Raw genomic sequence first — 8,175 nt, forward strand, 5'->3', positions numbered from 1 at the left:
CTTTTGTTCCTGAAACAACTTTTGAACCCTGGTCACCAAAGAATAATGTTGCTGCAGTGCAACAGTTGACCGACTAAACTGATTTCCTGATGGTAAAAAACAATTTTTAATTTTGCAATTACATTTCTACAGGTGTTTTGTCCTCGACAGTAAGGTACTGTTTATGTATTAGAAAAGATATCGTTTGAATTTGTAAAATTCTTATTTGATAAATTTTATTTAGTATCTCTCTGGTAAATGTGCCAGATAGAGCCTGGACCATATGTGTTACTAAAGGTGACTTGTATTGTTCGAAGTGTGTAATTATGAGGAGGAAACCAGCATGTGTTCATCAGGTAAATCTCATGCTTAGTATATTTGTCCAATTCTTGTGCTGGATTAACAACATTAGTGGGCAAAAAGCAAATATTTAAAAGTGTCACGTTCAGTATGGCTTTGTTTCAGGCATTGAAGAAGCCTTTATATAAACTCTAATACAAGAATGTTGTATGGATACCTCCAAGTATTACAGTATTTCTGCAGATTTGTTAAGTGTGAGTGTAAAATGTGATTGATGGACCGTATACACGATCCGGAAATCGGATAAAAAATACCGCTTTCGAAGTGATTGTACGATAATCAGATCGTTGGTACAGAGGTTTCAAGAGTCGATACTATCCGATCGGACCAACACAAAAAATGTTCTCGTATGATACCAATTTGTAAGATTTTCATTTAATCAGTACAGTTGTCGTCCGAAAATACAATAGAAAGACACTACAACACAACTACAACAGAAGATTTATTGGTAACAGCAAAATCAAACAAGGTACTCACATTTAAAATAAGTGGAACAGACAAACAAGAAAACGAGCAGTGAGCTCGCCGACGTCACTTTCGGTGCCTAACGTCCCGAAGCGTGTTCGTCACAGTCACGTGACTTCATCTGGGGGTCAGTACTACTTGTTTCCTGTCTTTTTTTTTTTTGATCATCTCAATTGAGAGCGTGTACATTCTGATGCTTTTGTTTTGATGCGTTTTGTCGCATTACGGATGTATTCCATACAGAAAAAATACAACATGTTCTACTTTTGTTGACTGCACTGGTGTCAACTAGGGCCATTGGTATACATGTTAAAGTGGAACTTAGTGTTATTAAACCTCAAAACATTTTTACCTTAATGAATTGTTTGCATTGAAGGATCACTAAAGATATATATATATATATTTTTTTTTTTTAAATAACAAACATGTTATGCTTACCTCCACTGTGTAGCTCGTTTTGCACAGAGTGGCCCCGAACCTGCTCTTCTGGGGTACCTCGGTGGCTGTCTCGGCTCCCCCCCCCGCGCAAGGACTCAACACCTTCATGCGAGCTCCCTCGCATGGTGTTGAGTGCTTGCGGGCACGCTCCCGTGATACAGCCTGCGGCCATAGCCGCTCACTGTATCACTCGGCCCCGCCCCTGGCGCGCCACGTCTTTGGATGTGATTGACGGCAGCGCAAGCCAATGGCTGCGCTGTTTTCAATCCATCCACTGTAACCAATCAACGGCCAGGCTGAGTGGCGAAGAGGACGTCGGGGGCGAGCGCGGGACTTTCGAGGGGTCTGGTAAGTAAAACGGGGGGGGGGGGGGGGGGGGCCGGGATTGTCAGATGTTTTTTCACCTTAATGCATTAAAGTGAAAAAACTTTTACCTTTACAACCCTTTTAAGGTAAAAAACGTTTTCAGTCTCCCTGTGCCTGCCCCCCCCCCCCGTGAAGGGGAAGAGAGGAGAGAAGAAATCATCTCCCTATTCTCCCCTCTTTTCCTCTTTACCCAGCATTCAAGCAGCAGCAGGAGTCGTTGGCTCTTGCTGCTGTCTATCAAATGCAGTGAGGAGGAAGTAGGGGGCGGGCCTAAGTTCTGATGTGTAAGTCTATGGAGCGAGGCACCATAGACACACAGGTCCGGAGTGCGGTGACTACGTTTCTCCCCATAGCCAGCGGCTGGTTATGATACTCCCAAGAACAAGAGGAGAAGCCAAGATCGTAGCCGAGAACCCGAGAAGAGGATCAGGGCCACTCTTAGCAATATCTCTGCACAGAGCAGGTAAGTATAAACATGTTTGTTTTAATAAAAAAAAAGATTTTGCCTTAAGTAACACTTTAACGTTCTCAACGAACATGGACTATTTTAAATCTGTATGCTGCTAGCATTAGTAAATGGATAGGAAAGTATATCATATTTACTTGTTTTATACTTATTTCTGCCTGGTTTCCAGGCCTAGACAAATGAGCTAAGGGCAGATGGATTCCAGGAAGTAAATGCTACATAAATCATCTGCCCTAAGGCCCCTTTCACACTGGGGCGGTGGGGGCGTCGGCGGTACAACAGCGCTATTTTTAGCGCTGCTGTACCGTCGTTCTTGCAGCTGTATTCGGCCGCTAGCGGTGCGGTTTTAACCCCCGCTGGCGGCCGAAAAAAGGTTAAAATCCCTCCTACAGCGTGGCTATAGCCGCGGTATAGCCGCGCTGTCTCATTGATTTCAATGGGCAGGAGCGGTGAATACACCGCTCCAAAGAAGCGGTTTGCAGGACTTTTTTCACCGTCCTGCCAGCGCACCGCTTCAGTGTGAAAGCCCTCGGGCTTTCACACTGAACAAACAGCGGAGGCTGTTTAGGGGCGGTTTGCAGGCGGTATTTTTAGCGCAATACCGCCTGCAAACCGCCCCAGTGTGAAAGGGGTCTTACTGAAGATGCCCACTGCTAGAAATACCAGAGGGTGTTTTTCAAAATTAATTTTCAGCAAAATTAAACATGACGACCTAGATGGATGGGGGAGTTTGCTTTGAATATTAACAATTTAATTGTCATTTTTGGTTTGTGGTGCTCAGGTGCAGTGCAGTTCCACTTTAACCATTTGACCTCCAGAAATGTTTTATCTCCTTCATGACCGGGGCATTTTTTGCTTTTCAGCACTGTGCTACTTTAACTGGCAATTACTTGGTCATGCAACACTGTACGCAAATTAACATTTTTATTTAATAATTTTTTTAACAAATAGAGCTTTCTTTTGGTGGTATTTAACCACTTGTCACCCGCCATATAGCAGAATGATGGCGGCAAAGTGGATGTGATATCCTGACTGGACGTGATCAGGATAACACAGCTGGCGCGCAGTGCGATGATCGGAGGTGCTGTGTGTCAGTCTCACACCGCTACTCCGATTGTGGTATGAAGCCTCTGACAGAGGCTTCTTACCACGTGATCAGATGTGACCAATCACAGCTGATCATGGCGTGAACTAGGAAGTGCTGGTAAACGGCTTTCCTTGGTTCACACTGACAGGGAGAGCCGATCGGCGGCTGTCTCTGTCAGAGGGGGGGTCTGTGCTGATAATCAGCACAGCCCCATCAAAAGGTGCCCAACACCTGCCAGCCTGTCCCCATAATAAACGCCTGTCAGTCCCCAAAAAGGTGCCAGTCAGTGCCCCATCAGTAATGCCTGTCAGTGCCCCATCAAAGTGCCACTCAGTAATGCCTGTCAGTAACTCCTCATCAGTGCTGCCTATATCAGTTTTTTTTTTAATTGTCTGTCTTTTTTCATTTATAGCGCACAGTGTACAGTGCGTACAGTGTTGCATGGGCGCGCAATTGTCATTCAAAGTGCGACAGCGCAGGAAGGGGGGAAAGTGCCTGGTGTGGAAGTGGTTAATCACCACTGGGGTTTTTTTTCTTTTTTTTGTTTGGCTATATAAAGGAAAAATTCCCGAAAAAAATAGGTAAGAAAAAAAAATAGATATCTGTAGAGATATCTCTATCTAGCTACATAGAGATAACATATCTATATGTATACATAAAAAAATAATAGTAGAGAAAATGAAAGAGTTAATTAGAGCTGATTAAGGAGTAATAAGATTTTTTTGTTTTTTTACTTTTGATGTTGCTTTAAAGCCCCAAATACAATTATCTACCCACTTTCCACTGCTCTCTAACCCAGTGGTTGTCAACTTATGATCTAGAGGGGAGCTTCAAATGCGGCTCCTACCATCTCCAAAGAGCCCACACATAATGTTCAATATGTGTAATGCTTGTGATGACTGTCAAAAACTGCAGACCTATTAGAGGAAATGAGGGTCAGATGGTGTTGACATGCTGCAGAAGACAATACGAAACTGGGAAGATGTTACATGACGCTAGTAGAGATGAAAGCGATTACCCTAATCCGTGTTCCCACTAAAGACTGCTGAGGTCTGAGGGCCGCACATATATGAAGGGCCACATTCAGCTCTTGGGCCAAAGATTGGACACCAGTACTTTAACCCATCCTGATAGTATTCCCTTACCTTGTGAAGGCAGATATACTTGGCTGATCCCCCACCCAGGACCCTCAATGCTACCAGTTCTGGTGCAGGGGACTGGTAATCCAACACTGCAATGGTGCCCTGAGACCTCCGATCCCCATGTGATGATGGTTGGCTTTTTGTACTAGGGAGGAGCTTTACCTGATGTTATGTGTACATTAATGTACACCACTCTTTTGATCGGAAAAAAAAAAAGTACTGTAAATAGGTTGTAACAATGAGTCGGACCTGGCTGTCAAGATGATAATGAGTTTTTATGATTATAGTGGCCAAATGGCTGTGGGATGATGACTGAAGCATATTCACAGCATGCCTAGGATTACTATATTTTTTTATTTATTTATAGAGCGCCTCATTTTCTCAAAGTCCTTAACCACTTGCCGAGCGCCCCATGTACATATACTGAGGGGCAGCGACTCCCCTGCGTGAAATCACGTACAGATACATGATTTCGTTCTTCTGGGTCTGCAGCGAGAGTTGGTTGCACCAGAGGATGTATAACGATTAAAAAACCAAAACAGGGTGAATACGTGTGCTCTTAAGGACCCTTTTATACACAAGGTCGGAACAGGCCCTCCTGTTAGTTTTTCAGGCAGACTTGATTGGACTCTCCATCGTCCCTATCGACCGGCAGGTGTAAATGGACTTGTTTGTTTACATCCGCCTACCTCCAATCCGATCCGCTAAAAAAAAAAAAAAACCCTGAAGGGGATCTGTCCCCCTCTGTCTAGGCAGAGTGGATCAGAGTGCAAGTCAGGTGTAAACGGACAGAGGAATACATTTACACCCACTGGTCCATAGAGTAGAGCGGGCTCAATCTGTGTCATAAAACTGAGTGGACCTTTCATCTGCCCGCTCTGCTCAGATCATGGGCAGATCCCCTGCTGATCTAATCGGAGTCCGCCCCATGTAAAAGGGGCCTAAAATTTTAGTAGTTTGGAAAATGTTTATTGTGCTTTGACTATAGGGGCTTTTTTGTGTATGTGTGCGACTTAACATTACAATTAAATCCATTTTATTTCCAGGATGTAACACTACAAAATGTGTACATCAAATAGTATGCTAAGCACTGTAGCTGTTGGTTGAGCTATACATTGACGATTATGAATCCTTAACACTCTTTAATTTCAACCCACGCAGTTTTTTCTTAGGCAAATGGCGTTTGGTTTTAATTAAAGTAGGGCTTAGTTTGATCCCCTGGCTATTTGTTGAGGATGTTTAGGACCTCTACCCCCATCATTGCTGTAGGACAGACTGCACCTAGTTCATGCCAAAGCAGTGATGTCCTTCCATTCACTATACTTAATTACACACATGCCTACTTACTGTGACAAGAGCAGTTCTTTATATTTTCCTACAAAGCGTACATTTAAAACCGTGACCCTATAGCTAGAATTGGATGCACGTCACTTTCCTATTTACCTACTTTTTTTACAGTGTCAAATGCTAGATTGGATTAGTGAATGTATGAGGCTTTTTATCTGTTATCCTTCTTAAAGTGGAGTTCCACCCACTTTTACAATGCTTCAGCATCCCTCACTAAACTGTGCACTGTAAACAAATTGGATATTTTTAAATTTTTTTTTCTCAGCACCTACTGTATATCTGCTGTATTTATTTTTCACTTCCTCCTCCCTGGCCGTGGCCCATCGCATCATTTCCTGTTTGCAATGCCTTCTGGGAAGGGGCGGCAACTTCCTCTGACACTGCCGTTGCTATGGAAACCTGACCTGAAACCTATTACACTGCTTGTGCTGCACTGAGTATGTGCGAGATCTGCAAGGATGAGATCCAGGAAGAAATACAGTCTGGCTTCAGGTGCCCACACTTAAGATGGCTACGGCCTGCTGTAAGTTTATAAAATAACAAACTACTACTATAAACTAACAAAACAGACCTTAGTTTACAGACTAACTTTACTAGACTATATTAAGCTTGTGTATTATAGGGGTATTTTTATTTAAAAAGTAAATTTGGGCCGGAACACCACTTTAAACAAACAATATAATCCAATAACTGACAGCCTCTTCGCTGTGTTGGCACATTAAGCTATTTCAGTGTCAAATGGTCACATTTCTCTCCTAGGTTTTCAATTTGCCTGATGTGGTCTTGAGGTGGGCCAATGTCCTGTCCAGCCATGTCGATTTATAAACATACCTGCTTAACCACTTGCCGACCGATGCACGCCGATATACGTCAGCACAATGGCAGAGGTGGGCAAATGGGCGTACCTGTACGTCCCCTTTAAGAGACGGGGATAGCAGGCGCACGTGCCCACCGTGTAAAGCGTGACCGTGCCCATGGGACCGCTGGACTCGATGTCTCGATTGTGTCACGGAGCCTCAGAACGTGGAAGTGCCTTTGTAAACAAAGCATTTCTCCGTTCTGGCTAGTATCATGACAGAGATCACTGCTCCCTGTCATGTGACTTAAAGCCCATCCCCCGCACAGTTAGAATCACTCCCTAGGACACACCTAACCCCTTCAACGCCCCCTAGTGGTTAATCCCTTCACTGCCAGTGTCCTTTACACAGTAATGGTGCATTTTTATAACACTGATCGCTGTATAAATGACTGGTCCCAAAATAGTGTCCGCCATAATGTCACAGCCCCAATAAAAATCGCAGATCGCCACCATTACTAATTTAAAAAAATGAAAAATAAAAATGCCATAAAACTATCCCCTATTTTGTAGACGCTATAACTTTTGCGCAAACCAATCAATATCGCTTATTGCGACTTTTTTTGTTTTTTTTTTTTCTTTTACCAAAAATATGTAGAAGAATACATATTGGCCTAAACTGAGGAAACAATTTTTTTTTTTTTATATATATATATATTTTTGGGGGATATTTATTCTAGCAAAAAGTCAAAAATATTGCATGTTTTTTCAAAATTGTTGCTTTTTTTTGTTTTGTAACGCAAAAACTAAAAATTGCAGAAGTGATCAAATGCCACCAAAAGAAGGCTCTGTTTGTGGGAAATAAAGGACGTCAATTTTGTTTGGGTGCAATGTCGCACAGCTGCGCAATTGTCAGTTAAAGCGACGCAGTTACGAATTGCAAAAAGTGCTCTGGTCAGGAATGGGGTAAAATCTTCCGGGGCTGAAGCGGTTAAACAGTTGCCAACTGCATACTATACTTTTACTGCTACAGTGTGGGCTGGCTGTGCAGTATCACGTGTATATACACGTGATTTTGCGGGTGTGGGGCGTGCGTGCTCACCCGGCTGTGCTGTCACTGGCTCCAGCACATGCCGATCACCGCTCCCAGCCACTGATTTATGGCCGGGATCCGCCGATCGTTGGAGTGAGTGACCGGAGAGAGCTTTGTGTTTGTAAACACAAAGCTCTCTTCTAACAGTGGTGATGTGCCGGTTTTTGTTTCCCTGCAAAGCCGGGAGTAAAAACTGGCACATCCCTTAGTAAAAGCACAACATGGTAAGCACTTTACAAATAGGCACCCATTTAACCCTTTGATTGCCCCAGATGTCAACCTCTTCCCAGACAGTGTCTTTAGTACAGTGTCAGTGTATAGTATTAGCACTGATCACTGTATTGGTGTCAGTGGCAGTTGGTTCTCCCCAGCATCAGTTTCAGATTGACTGTCGCAATATCGCAGTCCCATTATACGTAAGTCACTAATTGCTGCCATTAATAGTATATAAAAAAAAATTTCAATTCCAGTGTGTGTGTGTGTATATATAATATATACCATAGTTTTATAGGTGCTATAACTTTCATGCAAACCAATCGGTAAACACTTATTGGGATGTTTTTATTGGATATGTTTTATAGCAGAGAGTAAAAAATATTGAATTTTTTTCTTTTTTTCACATAAAAAAAATGAAAA

The 8,175-nt window shown here is 42.9% G+C and overlaps 1 protein-coding gene across 1 annotated transcript in view; it reads left to right on the forward strand.

Moving 5' to 3' along the window:
• TBCA (tubulin folding cofactor A) overlaps positions 1-8,175 on the forward strand; it is an 89,456-nt gene that overhangs the window by 32,696 nt on the left and 48,585 nt on the right. The gene's annotated exons all lie outside the window — the stretch shown is intronic.

This window comes from Aquarana catesbeiana, linkage group LG01 (assembly GCF_042186555.1).
Source record: "Aquarana catesbeiana isolate 2022-GZ linkage group LG01, ASM4218655v1, whole genome shotgun sequence".
Taxonomy (NCBI): Eukaryota; Metazoa; Chordata; class Amphibia; order Anura; family Ranidae; genus Aquarana; species Aquarana catesbeiana.